This window comes from Pogona vitticeps, chromosome 12 (assembly GCF_051106095.1).
Source record: "Pogona vitticeps strain Pit_001003342236 chromosome 12, PviZW2.1, whole genome shotgun sequence".
Taxonomy (NCBI): domain Eukaryota; kingdom Metazoa; phylum Chordata; class Lepidosauria; order Squamata; family Agamidae; genus Pogona; species Pogona vitticeps.
The window spans coordinates 1,873,016-1,897,590 of NC_135794.1; the positions used below are offsets into that span (position 1 = coordinate 1,873,016).

Consider the following 24,575-nt stretch of genomic DNA (forward strand, 5'->3'; position numbering starts at 1 on the left):
GCTAAAGCTGTGACATTAGTCAGGGGCCATTGGGTGTTTGCCACCTATCATTGTGGCACAGACACCACCTGGTGTATTCTTCCTAGTCCTTAGGATTCCAGATAAAAGTGAAAACACAGCAGATGACTCTTCCTTTCCATCCTCAGTAAAGATCCTCCCTGAAGTCAAAATAAATTGAAGGAAGGTGTTTGCTGTTTCCTCTTCCAACGTTTCTCATCCTTGCAGATTTCCTGGGTTCTCCTTCACCTGCTGCCAGCAGATCGCTCCTTATCACGTGAGCAAAAGGGTGGCAAGGGTGCTGGGGAAATGGGTTTTGCTTCAGCCAGGCCTGCCTTCTAGAGAATCTGATCAAGGGAACAGTCCCGGTGCTGAAACGTGCTGCGTGCTACGCCTGCCCTCTTGCTTGCACTCCAGTTCTGCTTTTCCCCATCAGTACATTAGATGGTACATCTCTTATGTGCCACATATAGGGGGCACCTTAACCCAAATACATTCAATGTGACAGATGCTCTTAGCTGTCCTTGTTGATTTTGGTGGAACTCTATGTGCCTATGGTTGCAGCCACTGATGGTAGCGCGGCTGAGTGGTGAACTGCACTTTCTTTTAAAATTTTTCTTTTAAAAAGTCAAGCAGATAACCAATATTACAAAATTTCATTTAAAAACACGAAGGCAAGCACAGCTAAAATCAGTACAGTACTTATTAATACAGACCTAGATATTAATACAGATATAAATGTAGATGGACTGCATCCCATAGTAACACTTATTTGCCCAAATCAATTAAAAGCCTGCCATCCTGAGCTCATTGTTGGAAAGGTGAGATGGATGGGTAAGAAATCAATCCGTAAGCCATGTCTAAACCTCCAATGCTGGAGCAAATACCAACCTTTCAACCTGGCATTAAGCAAATATAGTAGCAGCCCGTAACAATGTCACTGTTTGTAGGGACCAAGTGCCCCAATGAGGGCGCCGTCCCAGAGGAGCCTGTCTCTCTTGGTGCCAGGAAAGGACCTTCTCCAAAGGACCTTCCCCTCCAAAGACCTTGAGACACGGGCAGGCTAGCATAGCGAGGAGGGCCTTCTGAGACGGACCTCTGCTCCGGTCCAGATGGCCCCGTCCTTTTTTGAGTTGAAATGAACAGAATTGTGCAGCCTTGCACTTATTTTCAACTTGGATGCCAGCTCTGCTTCTGGGCAGCTCATCACTTGTCTTTTTTTTTTTTTTTTTTGGCCTCTCGAGTCCAAAGTCAAGGGAGTTTTCTGAAGAACACACACACACAAGCCACACACAGACACACACACACACTTTCCTCAGAGAAGTCAGAACTTTCCCGAAATGCTAGTTAAGGGCCCTGCGTTGTTTCAGGCGCCGATGCCCCTGGAGAATGGGAGAAAACTGAATCCTGTCCCCTGAGGCCGGTGAAACTGCGGTTTGGTCCCTCATGTGTTTCTGCCTAATAACTTAACTGGGCAGCCCCGGGTCTCCCTGGGGCTTCTCTGCCAGACTGCTCCCTCTCTTTGTTCAGATTGCTTATTAAAAATGATTTTATAATGAAGTTGCCTCAAATAGCAGCAACTTTTTTGCTTGTCCTTGAAGCGCTGTTTGGCCTGGTAAAACAATCCTTGAGACAACCCAGGTATATCTCTGGTTCAAACTTGGTGTGTGTGTGTGTGTGTGTGTTTTATGAACTCCTGTATTACAATTGATATTTCCCCCTCAGATGGGAGGGGGAAGACCACCTGTCTCACCAGCTGTTTGGAGAAGTTCAAATTTCTCAAGTAGCCATGACAGTGAAACGTGTCTATTTGTTTTCTGTCCCTGGGCTGGCCATCAATTACATTTCCCTTGTCTCTGGCACACGAAACAATTTCTGATGTGTCCCTGCAGAGTTGGGCCTCTTTGGCGGATTCTGGGCTCAACGTACCACCCGCAAGACCCACTGCAGGCCACGCCAGGCCTGAGAATTTCAAGAATAAAATTCATTCTAGGTTCCCTGAATTCTACATCTGCTTTCGGTTTGCTTTTGGCAACTTTGAAACCCTAGTGCACCGTTTTATGGCAGAAATGTGGCTCTTGAGGGCTTGCAGGCAGTTCTATAAAAGAGTCATGGCTCACAGTGTAGAAGCCCTAGGATGTTCTAGGTGGTGGGGAATTGCTATCCATCACCAGGCACTTCTGTCCTCCCTGTTTCCTCTGAGCTTAACTGCAATCCTCACAGAGGCTGGGAAAGAAAGGGATTTTTACAGGACCCGGATACTATTGCAAACTGTCCTTGTTGCAATGTCAAGGATATAAGGGTGCTTTGATCTTAAGTGGCAATTAAGAGCCATTACCTTTGCAAAAGACCTGGTCTTCATTTATTGGTATGGTCTGATCTGGCTGCCTGTATTTTGAACTCTGCTTACAGCGAGGTCTGGGGATGGAGATTGTTGTGATGAGTGTCCAAATTTACCGCCCCCTTGTCTGCTTCCAGGAGTGGAAAGTAACTTTTCCTTTCACCCTGGAGTTTTGTGGCCAAGAAGCATGGGAAGGCCTAGTGGTACCCAGGAGCCTTATGAGGGGAAGGGGGAAGCCCAGCGTGTTAATGTAGCCCACTCTTGGTTTTTATGCAGCTTGCCTCCTTGTCTGGAGTAATGGCCTCTCTTTGCCTCATCTGTCATGGCCACTTCTGTGGCATGAACTAGCCTAACATCTTCTCTCATTGCAACTAGCAATGGAAATTGGAGCAGGCACATTTTTCGGTGGCTGAGGCCATCGGGAGGAAGCAGGCTTAGGGTCCCACACATTGATGTGCTCAAGGGCCCCCTTCCCTGAATGAGGTCAAAACACGCCTCCCATTGATAACGGGGGTGACCTGAAAGTAGCAGTGCATCTTTCAGCAGTATAGAAATAGGTAATTAGAACAGCCTTCACCCTTTTCTCCTGGCTGCTGCCCTTCATCCAAGGGCGGCTGGTGGCTCCTCTTTCAGAAGTGGCGTGAAGGAGCCTAGGTTGGCGATGAGATTCAGGACTTTGGATCGCTCTTATAAAGTGCAGGCTAAAAACCTGAGTGGATCCACAGCCCCAAAGGGCAGCCACCAGCCTGCATTGAATGGTATCATCCTGACCATGGCAAGCATCAACAGAGCAGAGTTTGGAACTTTTACAACTAAATCCTCCTCAGAGAATAAGGCTCAGTGGTGCTGTAGCCAACATCATTGCTATGAACTGCTAGAAAGTGACTGGCAGAGATAATGAATCAGAATCACACACATGCTTGGGGGCACAATTGTTTCCAGCAAGGAATTCGGGCAGTTTCTGCATAATCTAAGAAATCCTAGTTGAACATTCAGGGCCCAAGATTTGACTGCAGTTAAGAGAGGTTGCTACTAGATGGTTAGTATACGGGAGCGTAAAACTTAACAGGATGATATACACCATGAAACTCGCTGCGATTTTAATTTAAAAAGCCAACACCAATCTGAATGGCCATGGGTTCTTGCAATCAATGCTACGTCTACAAGTCCTCCTTTTCATGGATGGCCCATCAGTGTTCGTTGTTCTTTTAGTAGGGCAAGGAGTCTCCCTTTGTTCTTTGTCTGCAGCTCTGGGCAGAGGAACACTTGTGTTGGTCTTTGAAATGTTAGCGTTGAGCTAAATCAGATGTTAGCTTCACAATTAATAGGTGATAAAATATTTCCCCTCTAAAGATGCAATCATTTAAAGCTGCCTGTCTGCACACTCAGCCTGCAAATGAAGCCCACACTTATCTCAAATAAAGTTAATCTCTTAAGGGAGTTCCATTTCTAATGGTAATCTCACTGTAATACTTGTTATCACTATCAGTCATCTTTTATGAATCAGCCGTCATAAGCGAAAGCATCAGTGAGATTTCATTCTCCCCTTATGTGACTGGCAGTGTGGGTTGACTTTTGAACGCATACCTGCCCTTCTCAGCTCCCTGAAAAGTCATGTCTGTGGAATTGACATGTCTCTGAGCACTGTTTTAAAGAATCACCTTTGCGTAGTACATCAAAAGAGCAGAAAAGATGAAGGGGGACCTACATACTTTGGTCGGTGAAAGAGAAATGGTTGCTCCCCCCCTTTTCAACTGTTGTGCTGCGAAATTGGCCCTTTGGTGCTGTCGTGTGGTTTAACTTCTCAATTGGCGGCTGTGAGATAACGTAGGCATCTAAACCCTATCGGAGTTGAAACTGCTTGTAGCACTGATCTGAAACTTGCCATCAGCTCTTTCTTCTTAATCTCTTGAGGGAATCGCGGTGCTAACAAAAGACCATGGTCAACTGGGACAGGAAGAAGAAGAAGAAGCACTCAGATTCTCTTCAAGATAGAGTTCTCTTGTTTTCGATGACCAGCATCTTCCTTTCACAGCTTTCGGGAGGAGATGATTTCATTATCTGTTACTGTTATTAAACCAGATATGCAGGTGGAGGGGTTACAAGAGAATTCTTGCGGAGGAAATAGATTTCCTGTCCCAGCATTTCACATTTTTCCTTCCCTGGCCATCTCTCTCTCTCTGTCCCACCCCACCTCTTTCTCTCTCCCTCTCACTCAGTGTGTGCCACATTAAAAATCAGTTTGCCCCCCCCCCGCCTTGATTCTTTTCCCCTTGAACTAGAAGGAACATGTTTTACGGCTGTTGCCATAGGATATATTACAAGCAAAACAATGGTGAACCCCCGAAATATGTAAAGCAGCAGCAAATGCAGCCCAACAACAATGTCACCAGGCATGCTTTACTGCTGAAGCCAGCTCTGTTTCTGGTTATGAAGACACCAGTTTATCTGTTGGGGCCATCAGTTTTGGCATTATGTCTAGTCTGGCCCACAACCAGGCTTCTTAGGCAGTGAAAACTTGACCGGATGCTTAGAAGTAACTGATAGAGAAACCTCAGAGACATGTAGGCAGTGGTTATTTAACAAAGTGGTGCTACCGGTGGGAAGGCCCAGTAGCCACCTCAGCTGAAGACCAGAAACATGTTACTCATTTGGGAAAATGACCCTCTGCTTAACCTGACGTGAGTTGACCAGGATCTAATTGCTAGGATTTGTCCGTTTAAAAACCACAACTTCACTGTGGAATAATAGGCCCACCGAGGACCAGATTTTGAATCTAGATACATCTGAAATGCCCACTGATAAGTTATCTTTGGTCCCTTTCTAAATGCAAAGGGGAAAGGGTATAAAGCACAAGATGCAAATGCTAACGCACACGGAGCTGTACTTTTGCAATGGCTTCTTTTACACCCACGGCAGGAAGAGTGTGTCCCACCATTTGGGAACCTCAGTAGGGCTGGATCGGGCCCAAGGGCTGAGATTCCCAAACCGTGTTTTGGATTTTGTTGTTCTGTGGATTTTATAAATAAAGAGCATTTCTCCCAAATGTAGTTCCCATCAGTAAGGCCTAACCCCATCAAAAAAATTGTATCCTGCTTTAAAAAAATAAATAAAAAGATGAATGGATTGGGCTTGGTGATTACGCAGAGATAAAATCTTATCTCTTTCACTCAATGTGAGGGTTCATCTTGTTTAACAGGGTGTACCATAAATTTACGTTTGTTTGCAAACACATTTCATACATCACATTTTCAGAGTGCATAAAACAAAACAAAAGTCCATGTGCAACATGGAAGGGAAGGTGGCCTGGCTCTGAAGTTGTCCTACAGATCTCACCATTTACCAAAGATGTTCAAGAAGTTGTTGTGTATAAGTGACCGTCTGTCTTAATATTCCTCTCCCGGCTCTGCGTTCTGTAGTTAATGACAGCCGTCTACCAGCTGACAAGTTTAATGGTCCATAAAAATCCCAGCCCTTGGGGTGTCACTGGATATTTATTGTCACACAAAACAAAGGAGTAAATTTGTCACTTTCAGATTTAGGTGACTCAAACCAGTGCATGAAAGCTGGGGGATGCAGTAGTGCTGCTGGTGCTGGTGGTAGAGGCGTCTGGATATTGCCTGTAAATCACTTTTGATTGCATCATCACATCATTGGTCCCAGGTGGGGTAATTAATTTTTTTTTTTGCAATGGGAGGGGGGAATTGATTTTCTTATATGTTTTTCCTATACGTACACCCACACACATACACCCTTTTGTTGCTCCCATCAAGTTAGTCTGATGGTGCTGAATTGGGCCCAAAAGCATCTCACTGGTGCCTGAAGACTACATTAATTCTGCTTGTAAATCTTGAGACCAGCCATTTGCCACTATGATTTGATGTATTTCCTCCCTCTACCTCCTGCCGTTTGAGAGTTTGAGCTTGCTTCTTTCACTATTCGTCTTGTCTAACTTTTTCTTAGCAACTTCTTATTCCTTGCTTGCAATTTGTGGGCATTTTGATATTTTCCTAGATAAGAACATACGTAAATTTTAGCAAAGTGTGTAAAGACCTAGTATATACATAAGCAAATCAGCAGAGAGAGGGTTTCTGGGAAGGGTGGAGCTTCTCCCGGAGAGCGGGAGAAATGCTGTGGTCTCTTCCTCCAGTTTTGACTCACTCTTGGTAACTAAATGTCATCCTTCTGCAGTGAAAGCAGCATTGAATGTCTCTGTGTAAGCTGTTTGGTGTTCTCTCGCAACTTTCTCCCTAGTGTGTTTCTACCCTCCTCCCACACTCTTCTGCCTAGTACTTCAACTGCAAATGCAGTCAGTGGGTGATTCCTCCCACCACAACAGCCGGCGGAAACCTCTGCAGTTGGGAGATTCTCATAAGTGTCTCTCATTCACCCCATAACCTGGCTTGATGGCTGTCTTCAGCCATGTCTGACTTAACATCACCTGAGGTCTTTTGGTTTCGTAGCAGCAGCATGACCAAGATCTGCAGTACAGGTATTGCATATCCTGTCAGTTTTTCCCCAAGCCAACTTGTAGAAGAAGAAGAAAAATCTCTTTCTCTAAAGGGTAGAAGGTTCTCATGGAATCAATTAATTTCTTTGACATCTGGTGCTGGAGGAGAGCTTTGTGGATACCCTGGGCTCCCAGAAAGATGAGCAAGTGGGTGCTAGATCAAATCAAGCCTGAACTATCGCTGGAGGCAAAAATTATGAAACTGAGGCCATCCTGCTTTCGGCACATCATGAGAAGGCAGGGTTTTCTGAAAAAGACCTTAGTGCTGGGAAAGGTGGAAATGAACAAGAAAATAAGAAGACCAAATACAAGATGGGCTGACTCCCTAAAGGAAGCCACAGGCTGAGCAGAGCTGTTGAAAACAGGACATTTTGTTAAATTGTTATGCTACTTTTCTTCCTCTCAGCTCAGGGCCCTCTTCCTTCCCACTTTATCCACCCCAAAACCTTATGAGGTAACCCTGGCTGACAGGGAGTGGCCTTGAACAATTTCCCTGGCCCAACAAGGACTGGAAACTCAAGTGTCCCAAATTCAAGCCCAGCCCTCTAAATACTAGGCTGCACTGTCTTTATATGATGGTTGATACTGACAATGAGAATAATAGCAGTAATTATTCTCAGGAGTAGCAGTTTTACTACGGCTACTATTAGTAGAAGAAGAAGCAACAACCCCTTCAAATTGGTGGAGAAGAAGTGGTCGTGGTAGTTCAGTTACAATTCTGGCAAAATCAGCATTTGTACCTGAGAACAGAAACCCAGCAAAATTCTGGTTGGTAGGAGTTGGAGAATGAGGAAGCCATTGCAGGAGTCTCCCCTTCAAGATACTGGCCCCCAATCTCCTGTGGGAAATACATCATTGCTCTCTTTTGGTTATTTCCCACAAAACCAGCTTGTGGCTGTTGTAGAAAGCATCAGATAGGAAGGGTTCCACCTGGGGTGAAGGGAAAGCAGGAGGGTCCCAGGACAAGATGATGAAGATGAAGAGGAAGAAAGAGAAGAGGCTCCAAAAAGCATCATCCAAGCCCCGTCCCACTGACAAGTGGCCTGAAGGTCAAGGTCACTGTTCTCCTTATGGTTCAATGTACATGCTGACGTCTCCATGCTGAGCAACTCAGCCCTGGTGCTGGTTGGGAATGGAGAGGAGAGGTGCCCTGGCTTTGCACCGGCAGGAGTCCCAATTTCTCCTCTGCCTGTGCTGTTCTGCCCAAAATGTGTCTCCATTCCTGGAGACCCAAGGAAGCGGAGCAATTCTCTGAGACTTCACCCAGAATCCTAAGAATTGCAAACCTTTGGTTTGAAAATGATCAAGTCAATGGGAGGATGACTCTGGCAGAGATGTCACCAGCACCTAATCATGGAGCAGCACTTTGCTATGGCGATTACATAATTACTATGATTTCTCTTCTGCAAGAATAAACTGCCAACACGATTCTGGCCATTTTGTATTGTGCAGATCCTGTGTGTATGTTTGTGCAAGCAGAGGTATGGGAAAGTGTTTGGCACCACAAGGAGGTCCTGAGATGGTGGGGTGTACTGTGCACTCTTGCACACAGAGACACACCTGGCACTACTGTGCAACACCCCCCCTCCATGTGAGGGTACAGTGATCCAGGACAGAACAGAATGTGCCCTCTTGGTCCCCAGGTGTGCAGTTCAGATGTTCTCCCTGTTCACACTGATTCACATGTAGATCAGGACAGAAAGCATAGTAATGCTCTCAGGACCGCCATCACCACAGGGTGAGCTGTGTTCCTCTGCTGCAACCACTCACTGAGATGCAAGCCAGCTCCTCCCTGCTTAACACCACCCTGGGTTCCTTTTGCTGGTCAGATCCTGCAGTGTGGAGCACTTCCGAGTTTGCTTTGTGTGGTTGCTTAGAAATGGCAAGCATTTAACCTGAGAGATGGTGCTCTGGTCCCCTGAGCAAAATCTGGCTCTGCCCTATATCTTTGGAGTAGAAACTGCATGGCGAATGAAACTTAGGACACCTTATGAACGTCATTAAGTAGCAAGCGTTTCCGATGAGCCTGTCCAACCTTCGACAATGATATGTCTATTTACCTGAGGACAAGCAGCAATGAGTGAGCGGAGGGCAGCATTCCGCTGGAAGGGATCTCGCATTTGGGGGAAAGGTTGTTTCCAACCCGTTCATCTTCTCTCCTGCAGAAGATCTTCCAGTTCCATCCCAGCTGGCAACACCCTCAAACGTACGTCATCATCTGCACACACAGAGGCACGCCTTACGTTCTGAAACCTCCCACGCCAGAAGTCTTTGGGAATCTTCCATCCTCTCTACCTTTATGTCCTCATTCTTCCTTTATCTTTTGGTGGGTGATCTTTCAAATGGCATGGAAGGACAGGACAGGGATGTGTTTCCTTCTTTTGCAGAATGCTGGGAATGTGTTGGGTGGACGTGATACTTCGGGCATTCATTCATAATTACTTCCAAACAGTGGTGCATGCTTAGTTGTAGGACATATATGTAGATTACATCACTGAAAGCCTTGTGAGGCACCAAACAGATACTCCAAGCCTATGTAAATGTCCTCCAAACATCTTTTTCCATAGGTGTGCTTAGAATTGTATGTTTACATTTATTGCTTTTCCATGTGTTTACCTTCAAATAGCTGGCCAGCTTTCCTGATGCCAAAAAAAGCCTTTTAATCCTTTAGGTGCCCCAAGACTCTTGAGTATTTTCTTCCAGGAAGTGTTGCTTGTCCAGAAACAGGAAAATCCCATGTCTAAAAGGTTAGAGTAGATTCTATCCCCTCACTTATCTTATGTATTGGTTGACGGTTGCGCTTGTTTTAGAAGACACTTCTGTTATACATTGTTGTCTGTTATTCAATGAAACATTGAGATGTGCTCTACAAAAAGAATGGTCAGAGACAGATGTGGGAAGGAAAGCATATACTGTAGGTTCTAACATCATCCTCTATTTCCCTATCTCCTGAAACGTTCACATATTCTTAATTTGTTTTAAAAGATTAAGAGTAATAGGCGATGGAACTAAAATGTGCTTGTTTAAAACTGCCTGCTATTGCCTGTAGAGCAGAATCTACCCATGGGTTGCCTAAACAGATTTTAACTGATTAGCAACTGGTATGTTTCCTTGCTTTTTCTATTGTCTGTAGTCAAGCTCATGTAGAGTTAATTTTGTCCAGAATATGGATTTGCCCAGGTAGTGCTAAACCTTGAATCAGAGTTGTCTCTTTGGTTCCTGTGCTATTTGATCTCTATCTAAAAGAGCCATTTCCCGAAAGGAAAGGGAGTAGATTTATCTCTTGGTTTTATAATTTAATTGATGTTTGTTTACAAGAGTGACCTTGCTGGAGTTTGTCTATTTGGCATTCCTGTGCAAAAGCTTAAAACAATCATTTAATCTTATCCTGCTGTCAGAGGACAGACATTCCGCCACCACCCACCTTCTCCCTGATCAATGTAGGAGCTTTTGTTCCAAGGGGTTTCAAATCCATGTCAAAGGATTGAAGACAATGCCATGCCAGAGCTCAGCAGCAGAGCACCTGTCTAGCATTTGGAAAGGGCCCCAGCATTTGCAGTTAAGTCTGGGAAGGGCTCTGGCATAAAAAACCAGGATGCCATCCCTGTCAGGCAGTTAGACACAAGGTCCTTACTTCCAGCAACATGGTTCAGATCATCATCTCTTGATCAAAACTTGGTCCCTGGTTCCCACCATGGCTGTCTAGACTGTGCAATTATCATTTGATAATGTATGTGATCTGGTCACCTATTTCTCCCAGAGGGAGAGGGAAGGTCTGCAGCTCAGCGACAGAGCAGTCCCTGCCATTTTGGATAAGAGGGAACCCCTCGGGAGAATGGCTGCTGGTCAGTGTTTAACATATTAAGCTGGAGAAAGAGAGCCATAACTAAGGCTAGTTGACTGGGGTTCGACCCAGGGCACCAAAGTGTATAAGATGGTAAAACAAAACAAAAACAAAAACAAAACAAAAAGCAAAAAAACCAACCGCTGCGTGTAAAACAGGGATGCTCATGGTGGGGCCACTATACATGCATGCAGAGCCATTTCTCTCAGTTCCTCCGTCCTCTCCCCATGTACACCAATCTTACATGACCTAGGTTGAACTTATCACACAGTGAAGCCTCAGATGCCAAAATTGCTCGTTCCAGATCTGTGGGTCCTGTGGGCTCCTTCAGTTCCTCTGTCCTTCCAAAGGGTTCCTGTTGAGATGTTTGGGGCCTCCAAGCGGTGTTTCTTTAGAGCAGCTCTTGCTGTTATTGAAAGGGCTTGGGAAGAACACAAGGAAGCTGAGCGAGGAAAGCCAGAAGAGGCTTCTCAGGATCAGTTTTGCTTGGAGAAATGAACAGTGGAGAAGAACCTCCGCTGCAGCCTCAGAAATCTATCTGTATGTCCTTCTTAATATATTACATTGCCTGATGGGTATATCTTTAAGTAAGGAAGCACTTGTAAAAGTCACTTCTTAAGATGACCGCAATAAAATGTTTTATGGCGGACAAGTTTTATTTGGCAGAAACGTCCACGCATGAGGCCATGGGCATCGGTCCACGAAAGCTGAGGCCAAAGAAAACATGTTAGCCTTCAGAGGGGATTCCATAGACTTGTTCTTGCTCCCACAGAGTCCCATGGCTTCTCCTCTCATGTAGAATTCCATTAAAGATACGGGCTGGAGGATTATTAGAGCAATGATGAGGATGAGGATGATAGAAATGTTTCCAGGCTTGAATTGTCCCTCATATCTGTTTAACCGGTGAGCCTCTCTCTGTGTTGAATTAGCCCTTTGGGGGAACACCCTAGTCAGCACCCTAGACAAGCAATATCTGCACCATATTAAAATAACCATCTTGCTTTCCAGGCAGTGTGGCAGAGTGGTTAAAATGCTGGACCAGCGAGAGGAAGACCTTTGGCCACAAACCTCGCTGCGTGACCATGGGCCAGTTATACATTTCCAGCCTGCTGTAGCTTCCTGGATTGTTGTAATAATACAGTGAGGATGGATGAGAACTGTGGATGGTGCCTCAGGTTCTCTGAAGAAGAAGCAGGGTAGATATACAAGAAATAAATAATGAAGCCTCACTGGGAGTAAGTTATGCTTCATGGCTGCCATGCTTATATTTATTTATTTTAAATGGTTTTGTACTTGAGATCAAGCCCCAATGGATCTACTTCTGAGTTGGATAGAAGTGTGTTTTTTTTCTTGGAGGGTGCCCATGTGTAAAATCATGAGGACTAGAGCCTATTTTAAAAACCAAATCTAGGGCTCTTCTCGGTCTTCTGCTGAAAGCACGTCAGCAGAGCTGCCTTTAGATCGCAATGCAGTGAAAGTACACGCCATGGCTTGGGAAGCAGAATTCAGCTTCTTGAATATCAAGGCCTCCATTTGAGCCAAGTTGCTAGTCCTTATGTTTGTAATGCAACACTTATGATGCTTGTGGGCCGCAACTGCTCCTCAGAAGCGAGAAAAGCTGCTGAACAAGCTTGCCAGTGGTTTGGGGTGGGGCTTCATCTGTGCCTCGTTATGCTCAACTAGCAAAGCCAAGGGAAAAGAATGCAAAACAGTGAGTTGTACCATTTCTTTCCACCTGGTATGAAAGATAGCAAGACCTCAGAAACTACTCTTGTGTTTATATTTCTACTACAGAGCCTTGAAAGCATATAGTTTTCACAATCACTGGAGGTGATTCTACTGTTTCTTTCCTTGGTCGTATTGAGCAATCTTTTCCTTTTCATGCTCAAAGAATGCAACATCTGTTATATGGAATCTGATGAGTCTTTTATTGCTGTTGCCAATTTATGACAAACAGCTAAATATCTGCAAGCTTTCGCCACTGTGGTTTTCTGACATTGGCCAGGCCATGTAGAGTTTGCAGTTCATCGTATCTGAAGTAGTTTGGTTACACCCAGACTGAAAGCATGCCCAATGCACGGGCATGTTGGCTGGGGAATTCTGGGAGATGTAGTCCCCTCCAAACAAACAAACAAACAAACAAACAAAAAACAACCATCCCTAGCTCTGGGATGAACTGTAGTGTAAGGATGCAGAAGCAATTTAGTGTAAAATGAGCAGATAGTATAGCATGGTTGTTCTAGAAATCAGTGCAAAAATATTTCAACGGCTCCTAGCTGTTTTGTGCAAGCTGTGGGGGAGTTTGAACATTGGCTGCTGGAAAGAGCCTTCCCTCAATAGCAGGGCAGCTGGATAATTTTAGACGATTGATGGGAGGTGTGCAATCCGCCTTTGGGGGTCTGGGGAAGATTTCCCCACAAAACTTTGTTTTCATTCTGCCTTCCTTTCTTTCTTTAATGGAGGAATTATACCTCCAGGGGGTGTTAATTCTCTTCTAGAAAAAAAAAGTTTCCCCCACACCTTGTGTTCTCAAGCAAATAAATGAGGGGATGAATGAATAAATAAATGATCCAGATGTTGTTTTGTATACGGGAAGTGTGGGGATGCTTTTGTTTTTTTAATTAGATCCTGGACTTCAGGGTCTTGCAGAGAGTGAGTATGTTCACGCAGCCATATGGATTCCTTCAGTTGTGGAGCACTCAGCAAACATTTCTCTTCTCTCTGCTTCCTCTTCCCCTTCATGCTTTACGGTTTCTTCTACAGCATTCCTGAGAAGCAAAAGTCAAAAATCCAAAGAGTTTTGCCAGTGTCCAGAACTATTTTCTTAAGAAAAGAAGAAGAAATGTATCCAGTTTTGCCTTTTAGACTTGCACATAATCATCATGACTCCACACAGTGTTCCACTGAACTATATTCCCTTTCCAAGTAAATGACCAGATGTGTTTTGTACCAAGTGGTCCATCTAGGCCAAACACTGTCTGCTCTAGTTGGCAACAGCAGAGGCAGGAAAGGTCCTTCTAAATGGAGATACTGAGGACTGGCTCCGTGACCTTTTCCATCCAGAGTCTGTACTCCATCACGGCATTCAGGGTCTTATTGCCATCACCAGCTTTCTATATCCATCCTGTCTGGAGTACACGTTGAAGGAATTTCTGAAAATTTAGCTGGCGTAGCACTAATGGCTAAGTTGGCCAAGCTGTCAGACAGTTTCCCTGGTGTATGCCTTTCTCCTTGTTTCCTTCAAAGATCTTTTCTTCATTCTTGAAATGCGTCTCTCAAAAACACCAAGTGATGCTTCCAGGCACTAAAGGAGAACTTGTCGCTGTACATTTCTGGCCATCAGTTCTGTGTCTTGGGCTCGTGGGACTCGGCCACCGCAGGAATTGACCGCCGCTCTGGAAAAATCTCACTGCCTTCCTTCGTCGGAGTGGGAGGCTCACTCGGTGTCTGTTTTTTTAAAAAACGAATACCTTTCAGGAATCGGCTTTAATATGCAGACCTAAGATTTTCCATCAATTACATGTGGAGAAGTCCTGGACAAACCGTTCTGAAAGGGAAACTGGACACCTTGGAAAACTTACTCCAGAACGAAACCCAATACCTCAGGGTTTGACGCTGGAGCTCTGCACGCCTCTTATGCCACTTTGCCCTCCCCAAAATAGACACGTTCGCTTATGTAAACTTGGTAATATGTATTCAGTAAACATATTCAGACTGACTCATGCCCCTTGCATGGAATATAACCACATACAAAAATGGAATCATTGGTTTGCTTTGGGGAAAGAAAAAAAGAGGAGAATGTGAAGGACAGAGATTTTATATATATGTATGTATATAGACACTGTATGTTTATCTGTTTCATCATGTTACACCACAGCTGTAGTGCACTGATGTTCCAAGGGATAATTTTGTCAGGCTGTGTACAAAAGAAGAAAAGCCACAAGACTGTGGCTTGTGAGGGCTGGGTACCTGGAACAAGGTCTGGCATGCAAGCATATCCCCCAGCCTAGTCATGCTGGAAGCAGTTCCTCGGTCTTAAGGCCAAGAAAGAAGGCACTGATTTGCTGACTAAGCCCGGCAAGCAATCCAGATGCCTGCTATTTCTAACAGGCCTGCCTAGTCCAGGGTCTTCTCACGTATGGCCAGCCAATCACTGGGGCCCTACCAGGCACAGCAGAGCGCAGGAGGAGGCATCAGGAGGAGGAGGAAGAGGTCAATTGTATCACTCCCCCCCCCACTTCCAGGGTAGCTGCTACTGTTCTCCACAAAGGGACTGACGGGTCCCCCCAAAGGCCGCCAACAACACATGCACAATCTCCCAATGGAATCTCGGACATGTCAGCCGTGCTGGTTGAGAGACACTGGGAGCTGCGTTATTTCCAGGAGGGTCACTCTTCCCTTCTGCTCCTTGAGGACAGGATCTGTTTTTAATGTCCAGGGGGAGAGTTTGCTTGGGGCAGCAAAGGCACCAAAGAATCTGGTGACACCTTGAAGGGAAAGATGTTTTCTGGGCATCGCCTGCCGGAGGAGGGCAGCGTTTGACCTCAGATGCACCAGCCCCAGTGGGCTTGTACTACCTTTTGCCTGTACGTCTTTAAGAAGCTACAAGGAAGACTCTTTGCTGTTTTCAAACATCTCCAAGATTTGGCAAACAATACTCGAAACAGGTTTGCTGCACATTTAGGTTGCTAAGATTTCCATGTCTTAATCTTCCCAGAGATTTTCTTTCCGTGAATTCCATGAGATTTGGAATTCCGTGAATTCCATGAGATTTGGAACAGGGCAGCATTTACAGCATCTCATTAGCCCAATTTTCACAGCACCATTGAGAAGTTCTTCATCACGCATCTCTTTGCCAGATGGAGCCTTTCAACAGATATTGCATGGCAAAAATGCTCCAGTTGGAGCTTGTCTCTCATCAGTTTAGGATTAATTAATCTTATTCTATCATTTGTCAATGTGGGGATGTGCAGTGACCTTTATCTGGAGAACTTCTAAGCCTCTGTTCAAAATGCAGATATCTTCCCAAAGTGAGGCACAAAACAAAATATCATTAATGGGGGGGAGTGGGGGAAAGACATCTAAATTAACATTCAATTTGCAATTTCTGAGAAAGGCTGTTGAGGACAGGACATTTTGGAAATCACTCATTCATAAGGTCACCACAGGTTGAAGGCAAGTTGACAGGAGGTAAAAACAACAGATTAACATAAACAATAAATAAAAAGAGCCCTCCTGAGCACAAAAGGCAAGAGACCTTTCATTTTAAGCTAGCATGAAATGTGAAAACATGGTTAGGGGCCTTTACAACACTAAAGGCCTTTAATTTGAAAGCCCTGAATAAGGCTGTTACAAGGACAGGATTTTTGGAAGTCATAAATCCATAGGACCATCATAAATCAGAAATGACCTGATGGTACATAACAACAAGAACCCCACCACCGTGAAGCAACAAAACCACCAGCCTATTGCTTTAATTACGAGCAGACTGAGCCTGAAGAGGAAGTTAATCATGTCTCTCAGGGGGTGGGAATTCAATAAATATGGATCCACTCGGTCTTTTCTTTTTTGCCTGTGAGTATAAATATCACTTTTGCTGACACACGTGGCTTCCATGGGCGTTGCTGGTTTTTGTGCAGGGCATGAGGCAGACAAAATGTTGTTAGAGACCATCACCTTCCCAGGGTACCTATAACATTACAATCTTTTTTCAACTTTTTTATTTATTTCAGATTTGCAGTCTTTGAACTGCAGAAGAGAAAGAGGCGTTTTTGGCTTTGTTTCCAGCACGTAATCCCTCACATTTACGGTCAGGATTGATGGGTGCTTTCTAATTCTAAGGGGAAACCACATTGGCAGGCAGGGTTTCCGTGTCTTCGTGCATCAGTATGCTTCGAATAGGATGCCTTTGGCTTCTTGTGTCATTTCACACACACTCTCATGGGCTGCAGCTTCACTCAGCCACTGGTGACGCCTCCACCTCTTCTTCTCTCTTACGTGTGCTTGGTGAGCAGGAGCAGCACTGGCACTGCCCACTCTCCACTGGCATTTGGGGAGAGACTCTTCCTCCACCACTGACACCATGCTGAGGGACGTAGCGTGCGGGTGCCTGCAGAAAAGGCAGCTGTTTCATGGTGAGCTGTGGTTATCTCTTCACAATCAAAGGAGAAAAGGAAGTGGGTTTCGAACTGACTAGAGAGAGGTGAAGATGTCTCTGGTAGGAATGATAACAGCAGGCTGTGAAGCCAGGCACTCATCAAATTGACTTTTGCATAATCTTTTCCGTCAAGGGACATGGAGGCAGCCCAAGCAGTGCAGCAACTGAAAGCATCACAGACAAGAACAAGCCCCTTTGTGGCAAATTAAAGACTTGTATTTGGCACCAGCTTTTGTCTGTGGACAGCAGCCACGAAATCTGAGGCCACACAACATTTGTGAAGAGCCACAAGATTCTCTGCTTTTTTACTGCAACAGACTCAAATCCCACTCCCCCAGGTATCATGGTTGTTTTGAGGTGTTTTGGAGCGGCATGTTCGTCTCCTTTTGGGGGTTAACTAACAAATGCCTTTGTTCTTTCTGCTATTACACAGAGACAAACTCTGGTCAGTGAAGGACTTTTGGCAATGCAGCTACAGCTGAACCTTGAGGCTGAATTCTGGGGGCTGGCAGCTGATGGGACCTGCCCCCCTCTATCAACCTCCCAAGGAGCAAGAGGCAATACAGAAACCTCCTTTATACTGACTCAGATCCTTGATCTGCCCAGCATAGCACTGCAAAACCTAACTGCGATGATGCTGCAGGGTTGCAGGCAGGATTCCTTCCTAGCCTTTCCTGGGAGATTCTTGCTAGTTCCTGGCGACTTCCTATCTGAAGCTGACTCTGCTTAGCTTTTGAAATCAAACACAACTGGCCTGTTTGAGGTTGCATGGAAGATGAGAACTCACTGTCCCAGCATCAGCAGCCACACTGGCATAAACATGCCAGGGCCCTTTGGGGCTCATCTGCTAACTACAACATCCTTGCTCTCTTATTTTTAGTTACAGGGAAGTGCTAGGGGTGGAGCAAAGTTCCTTTTCTGCAAAGAACAGTTTGAAATTAATAGCACGCCTTGGTATCTTTTGGGGTGTTTTATCTTCCCTTGCATGAGCAACAGGGTGTAGATTCAGAGCAGATTCTTGGCATGCGACTTTTGCATTCAAAATGAGAATGGCATTTCTGCCCTGTTTTAAAAACAAACTTTAGAAATAAGAGCAGGAAGTTGCCTTCTACTGTCAACCCACTGGCCCTTCTTGCCCCTTGTTCCAGCTAGGGCGTTCGTCACCCTAGGTAGAGCATCAAGAAGATAGCCCTACTTGGCCCTACTTGAGGAGGGCTATCATGACCCGGGGAGCCCTGGAAGCCCCTGGTAATCTCCCCCCCCCCAAGAACCAACCAGAAACCAACTCTGACCAGCATGTGAAACCAGATCAGGTCCATGTATGTTCAAAGTGATAGGGCAGTTAACAATTTTCACAATGCTTGATAAACTCGGGGAAGGTTTACTGATCTCTCAGGAGTACCTGTTCAACTGTGTGGGAAACACAGGATTTCAGCTGGATCTGGGTTCACAGAAGAGATGCTAGAGGAAGTTGAGGAACTGTGCTGACATGTCACCTTGCTTGTTTATCATTTCATGATTTGCAAAGGCATCATTCTGTTTCAAGGTAGTGTTTAGCCTTTGGCTGCCCTAAGCACCCATTCTGCTCAGCATAGAACGGGTGCATTTACTGTCTTTCATATACGCCAAGCTTAATAGCACAGCTCCACCCGCTTAATTTGATGGTGTCTTTGGAGGACAGGCACACGCCCTTTAGGTAAGCTTCCTCAACCACCTCATTTAGTTACGTAACACAAGGAAGCATTATTCAATATTCTGAACTTGGCTCACAAAAGCCCTTTTCCTGCCTCCTTCCTTCCTTTTCATTCTTGATGCTTGGTTTCTTGGGGACACCAAGAATCTATGCTTGCAGCAAGAGGAAAGGGGGACACAGGAAGTTGCACCAGTTCTCTGTCCTACAAAAGTGGAACTTAGTTGTAATGCAAAATATATTGGGGTAGCTTGGTCTTGAGTGGGTAATGAAGACCACTGATGTGACAAGAGATCTGCTCCTGGCAGAGATAAAAACTGCTAGAACTGCTTTCTTGAGAAAGGTCAGCAGGTATGTTGCATGGCTCTGGGAGGGCCCAGCTAAGGATGGTTGTGATGGCCATTAGTTTTTCAGAATTTACCACTGCACCATCGCTGGCCTGTGAATCTAGGCTCTGACTTTATCAGAAGTGGACCCAACATCCTTGATCATGTGACATAGGTCTCTTGGGTTCTGTCCCTCTCCAGCTGACTCACCTAAGAGAACTAGTTCATTATACTGGGGCATGTTGGATGACTTTTCATTCTTCAAAACCTGACCCTTATATTTCATGGCATGGAAGATGATGTGGAGAAAGTGTGTCATAATGTTTCTCTAGTCTCTGAGAAGCCTTTGAGTAGCCCTGTCAGCACTGATCTTAAACAGAGCTAAAATAATCAAAAACGAAGTGTCTGCGTGACACATGCGAGTTGGAAAGGAATGGAAGGGGGATGATAATGAGTTTCTGAGATCTTTCTCTCTCTTTCTTTCTGTAGATGTGTATATAAAACAGAAACAGAATATCCATAGGATTAAGATCTTCTCTACATTAACATGTCTTCATTAGGCATGCTTCAGGAGGGTAAAAGGTGTCCTTGTGTGGGCAAGGCAATGGCCAAGGGGTAGAGATGCCCTTTGGTGCACAGATGAAGAGCACCGTGTTAGCCCAAATTATTTTAAGGTAGTAATTCTTTTAGCAGAGTCCACAACATCATGTATTGGTTGCACGATCATGCCTGCATTTTCTGTGCCTACCTAGAGGTCATGGCAAGTCAACTGGTTGTCTGCTATCAACATTGGGTTCTGTGGTTTGGTAAGAGGGAACCCAGGCTCTGTGCTAGAGCATGTGCTTACACAGGAAGCAGAGGAAGCTGTGTGGGCCATAACCCAAATGCCTGAATGCACCTTCTGATAGCACTGTTATTAAACCAACTGAAAGGGCACACAATGATGCAAACTTTGTTGCTCTCTACATCTCTTTGTCAGATAAGATGTTACAAAAAAAGTGGGGTGGGGAAGAAACTCGGGCTTGAAGGAAGAAGTCATCTTAATCTCTTCATGCCTGCATGTTGTCTTAAGGTTTAATAAGGAGAGTCGGACATTACCAAAGGTCAGATGGCATTTACAAATAAGTGACTCTTGCCTGGAGTTCTAAGGGTAAGAGATGTGGCCCAACACAGCCGGAGGACACCTGATTTATGGAAGTCTGTTCTCTGCAAGGCAGACTCCAAAGGGCTGATGGGTGTTGTTGTCTAACGCAAGTTAAAAGACACCTAGTTGGTACAGGCTGGCACAGAAGCTGCATGTGTGGGATGGCATACCATAATTCTGAACTGGTTTGGTCTGTACGGGTTGTTTTTCACCCTCAGCTTTCCAGAGTTAGACCTGCCTCTTGATCTCTTGGCTTAGACACTAAACTGGCAGCAGCCAAGTGAAGTTGAAAGTATGGTGCCTGAGAGAAACTTCTGATGAGCAAAGACTATTTTGAAAAGCATCACCTGCCATTAATAGAGTGCTTGGACAGGGGCCAGATTTTTAAAGAACTGCCTTTTCAACCTCACATGAATATTTGTCTGTGTAAAAGCAAAACGTATACTCAGCCGGAGCAAGGAATCTACGCCTGGTCAGACAAAGTCAACTTTGGGGATTGCCATCCTGTAAGCTCCCACTTTGAATGCGAGCACCCAGTCTATTATTGACATGCAGCATGACTGATGGAAACGTCAATAGTTTTTAAAAGACTATTTCATAACACAAGCACACAGAAAAATTGATTATTTTGCTCGACTGGGCAGAAAGTCGTCTGCATTCCTACTGAGGCGAAGCGGACTTCTGTATTTGTTTTCTCAGGATGCCTGAAGCTGAAACTCACAAAAGGTATTAGAGAAGCCAAGGTATTTTAGAAGAGCAGCTCAAGGTTCATGTGAAAGCTTGTTAAGATCACTTTTTTTTCTTATTTACCAATTTAGCCACAATTCAGGCTTTTTATGAGTCGCAAATAACATAGGATGGAAATTGCTGTTTAGTACTTCAGTGTTAGGGCTTGTTATAGATCATTATTCCTAATCTCTAAAAATGATCAAGAGGTTGGAGAATTTTCCCTATGAGAAAAAGTGATGATATCTATAGGGACTTTTTAGCACAAGGGGAAAGGCAAGTATAGGGAGGGAGAAATGACAGAGGTAGTTTTTCTGCCTCTCTTACAATGTTAGGATCTGCCATCATCTGGTGAAACAGAATAGTGGGAGAATCTGGACAGGCAAAAAATAAATACTTCTTCATATAGTCCATAGCTGAAGTGTGGAATTTATTACCATAAGGTAGAATGCTGGCCATAGTTGTGGAAAGCTTAGAAGGACATGAGACAAATTCACAAAGGGTCATGCTCCCATTGGCTACTCCTTGACTCACAGTCAAGTAATAGGTGATATTAAGCTGTGGCCTCAGCCGTTAGAGCTGTCCCCAGATCTTTTGCTGCCTGAGGCAAAGAGCATGTCTTCTCCTGCTCCATGTCCAGAAAGCATGCCAGATTGGTGGTTAAACCTGGCTTTGGCAGTGCTAGTATAAGGGGCACATGGCAGGTTGCTACAGTTCTCTGCTTCCAACCTCTTGCTGCTCATCCACACACACCCCTGCATCTGCTACCAGAGGCAAGCACTCTGTTCTGCTAAAGGGTACTTTGTATTAGTTGATGATGAAGTCTTTTCTTTTTGCTTCGGGCCTTATGGTCCTTAAAACCCTTAGGTGCAACCTGAGGCAGAGGCCTCCCCTGGACTTGACTTTGAAACCCTGGCTGTTGGTTTGTGCTTGTAACTGGAGACCTCCTGTCTCTAATGGTCAAGAGCAGGCACTGTATTGTCTATTCAAATAGTGGTAGCAATTATTTATTTTCCATATACATGTTGGTTGGCCTGTGTGTGTGTGTGTGTGTGTGTGTGTGTGTGTGTGTGTGTGTGTGTGTGTGTGTGTGTGTGTGTGTGTGTGTGTGTGTGTGTGTGTGTGTGTGTGTGTGTGTGTGTGTGTGTGTGTGTGAGAGAGAGAGAGAGAGAGAGAGAGAGAGAGAGAGAGAGAGAGAGAGAGAGAGAGAGAGACTCACAGCCACAAAAGAGTGTATTACGTCCAATGTCATCCCAATTACTGGTTTCTCTTCATCCCAGCCAGAAACAAATACAGAGCAGTAATAATTTACAGCTATGTACCTTAAGGTTAAATGTCTGACAATCAAATGAGGCTTAATGGACTGTGACATCGTTCAAACCATCAGCCTGACATGACTTGCTGTGCTGTAACAAGATGCTAACAGTGATCTAACCCTGCATTACAGGACATTAAACTGCCTTCCTTTTTCCCCCTGTGTTGCAGGTTACTTGCTTTGGTGTGTTTACATTTTAGAAAGCAACAACATTGCCAAGCTATTACACGGGCATGACTAAAGGTAGACCTGAACTAATGAAGTGGGCTTTAAACAGAATCTTGTCCCTCTTCCAACTCTGAACTAGACAAATTTACACCAGGACTATTTTTATCTACTCTGTCACAGAGGGATAATCATCTAATTCGGTATCCAGGCTGGAATATAAGGACCCAGCAAACCAAACCCACATGTTATTATATCCAAGTAAGGTTAGCCTCCTAGATGCCTTATTTTTGTAGGGCCATTAGGGCTGGGCAGAGACAAGAAAGAATACTGGGGGTACTGTAGTTCCATTTACAACTCTTCCAAGATACATTTGTCATCTCTGGGAAGTTGATTTTCATTGAGCTAAATAGCATATCAATCCCACCTGGAGCAAAACTGCCAAAATCAATGAGACTCATGTTAATGTCATTTCATAAGGCTCATTCATTTCCATGAGTCTGCTCTGTTGTTTGTTGTTATTATGTACTTCTGAGCCTACAAATAGGTGACATCTGGAACTCCCCATCATTTACAGCCTTGTTCAGTTCTTGCAAACTCAAAGTTATGGCTTCCTTTATGGAGCCAATCTCTCTCAAATTTGGTCTCATTTCCTGCTGCTACTCAGGGCTAAATTTGGATTTAGCCCACTGTTGCCACCCCCTTCTTTCCAATTCCTATTATATTTGTACCCTTCATTTATAGTCTTACAGCCAAGGGATTGAAGAGACTGATCATTCCTTAGCTTCATGATGACAGAATTTAGGGATTCCAACTCTCCAGTGTTTGGGCAGTGGGTCTAATCAAGCTAAAGTTAATATTTTTATGTTTGCGCTTAAATCTCTCCCATCAATGGAACATGGAAGGGCTTTTACCTACTGTATTTCTGAAATATTTAATGAACATGTTGTTTTAGCAATTATAAAAACAATGTAAAGTGCGTAGTCACTGTTCTTACTTTCATTTTGCATGTGGGAGAAAATGCTAAGCAGTTTGGGGGCAGGACCGCAGGGGTGGGTCCCCAGTTCAATCAGCCAAAGAACGTCCTCGGTTTGATCCTCAGCACCTCGTGCATAGACTGAGAAAACCCCTGCTTCCAGTCTAGAGAGCTACTACCCACAGTCAGTGCTAACAGTACTGAGCTTTTTTTTTTTTTTTTTTTTGTTTTCTGTTTTGTATATTATATGATGTAATGTAGTGCCTTCTTTTTTAGAATTGTCTGTTTTCGTTGTTTATATTATCTTTATGGTTGTTAGCCGCCTAGAGTGGTCCGTTTGGACCAGATAGGCGGGATATAAATCAAATAAATAAATAAATAAATAAAATAAATAAACCGACTATGGGTCTCATCCAGTTTAAGAGAGCTACTTATGTCGTTATGTCAAGACCACTCAGTTAATCCATGGCCAGGGCACGGCTTGGAAGAGCTACTCTTTTTTTTTGTCCCAAATCCCCTAGCCAACATGGCTTGTTCCGAGAACCATAATCCAATAGGCAGCATTTCCAAACTTACGGGCCAAGGCAGGAGTTGAACCAGGAATGCCCCAGCCCACAAAATTTACTCCTGGTAGACCACTGTCGTCCTCATAACTTGTGGGGTGGAAAGGGACCATTGCTTTTGCTGATGAACAGACAGAGTCCCAAGACATGACAAATATCATAAGTACCTCCTGGCCTCTCCACCGACCCACAGAGCTTGGCTATCACTAGGGAATATAAAACATGAGGAAGACATTGAAATGAATGCAGTAGAATAGTTAAAGGGATACGTACAAGGTCCCCTAAAGACAGAACTGTATCTGTAACTGGTGCTAATGGCAATATATAATGGCAATTAAATGTGCATTTAATTATAAGTTCTTGGTGTGCTTATCGTGTCACTGAGCGACATCAGAAACATTTCAGTGGATGGCTTCTGGTGTTCAACCACTTCATTCCACAATCATCTCTTTCTTCCCATTAAAACAGCAAGGTTAAGGAGAAGACAAAGGTCCTCCTCATATGTCCCTCCTCTCCTTTCTCCAAGGCAGATATTAATAGATTTTGATTTCAAGTTCTCTCTAAAGTGTTAGGCTAGGAGAAAGAATCCTCTCTTAATGCCACCCCACAGAGAGTGGGATCCGCCTGGATTTAACCTACTTGTCTCTGTCACTCACCTCTTGCCACACAACACTTCAGATCAATTACAGAGCACCAAAGAAGGTTATTGAGAAGGTAAAGAAACCAATGATATAGAACTGGGGGGGGGAGGGGAGGGGAACAAGTTTTTAAAAATCTGGACTACCGCTAAGCATACTGCTGGGTCCGTTCCTGGCCTACTT

The 24,575-nt window shown here is 44.6% G+C and overlaps 1 protein-coding gene and 1 long non-coding RNA gene across 3 annotated transcripts in view; one reads left to right on the forward strand and one right to left on the reverse strand.

Moving 5' to 3' along the window:
- RORA (RAR related orphan receptor A) overlaps window positions 1-24,575 on the forward strand; it is a 287,053-nt gene that overhangs the window by 195,473 nt on the left and 67,005 nt on the right. The window lies entirely within an intron of this gene.
- Window positions 1-24,575, reverse strand: part of LOC110074511 (uncharacterized) — a 105,439-nt gene that overhangs the window by 10,283 nt on the left and 70,581 nt on the right. The gene's annotated exons all lie outside the window — the stretch shown is intronic.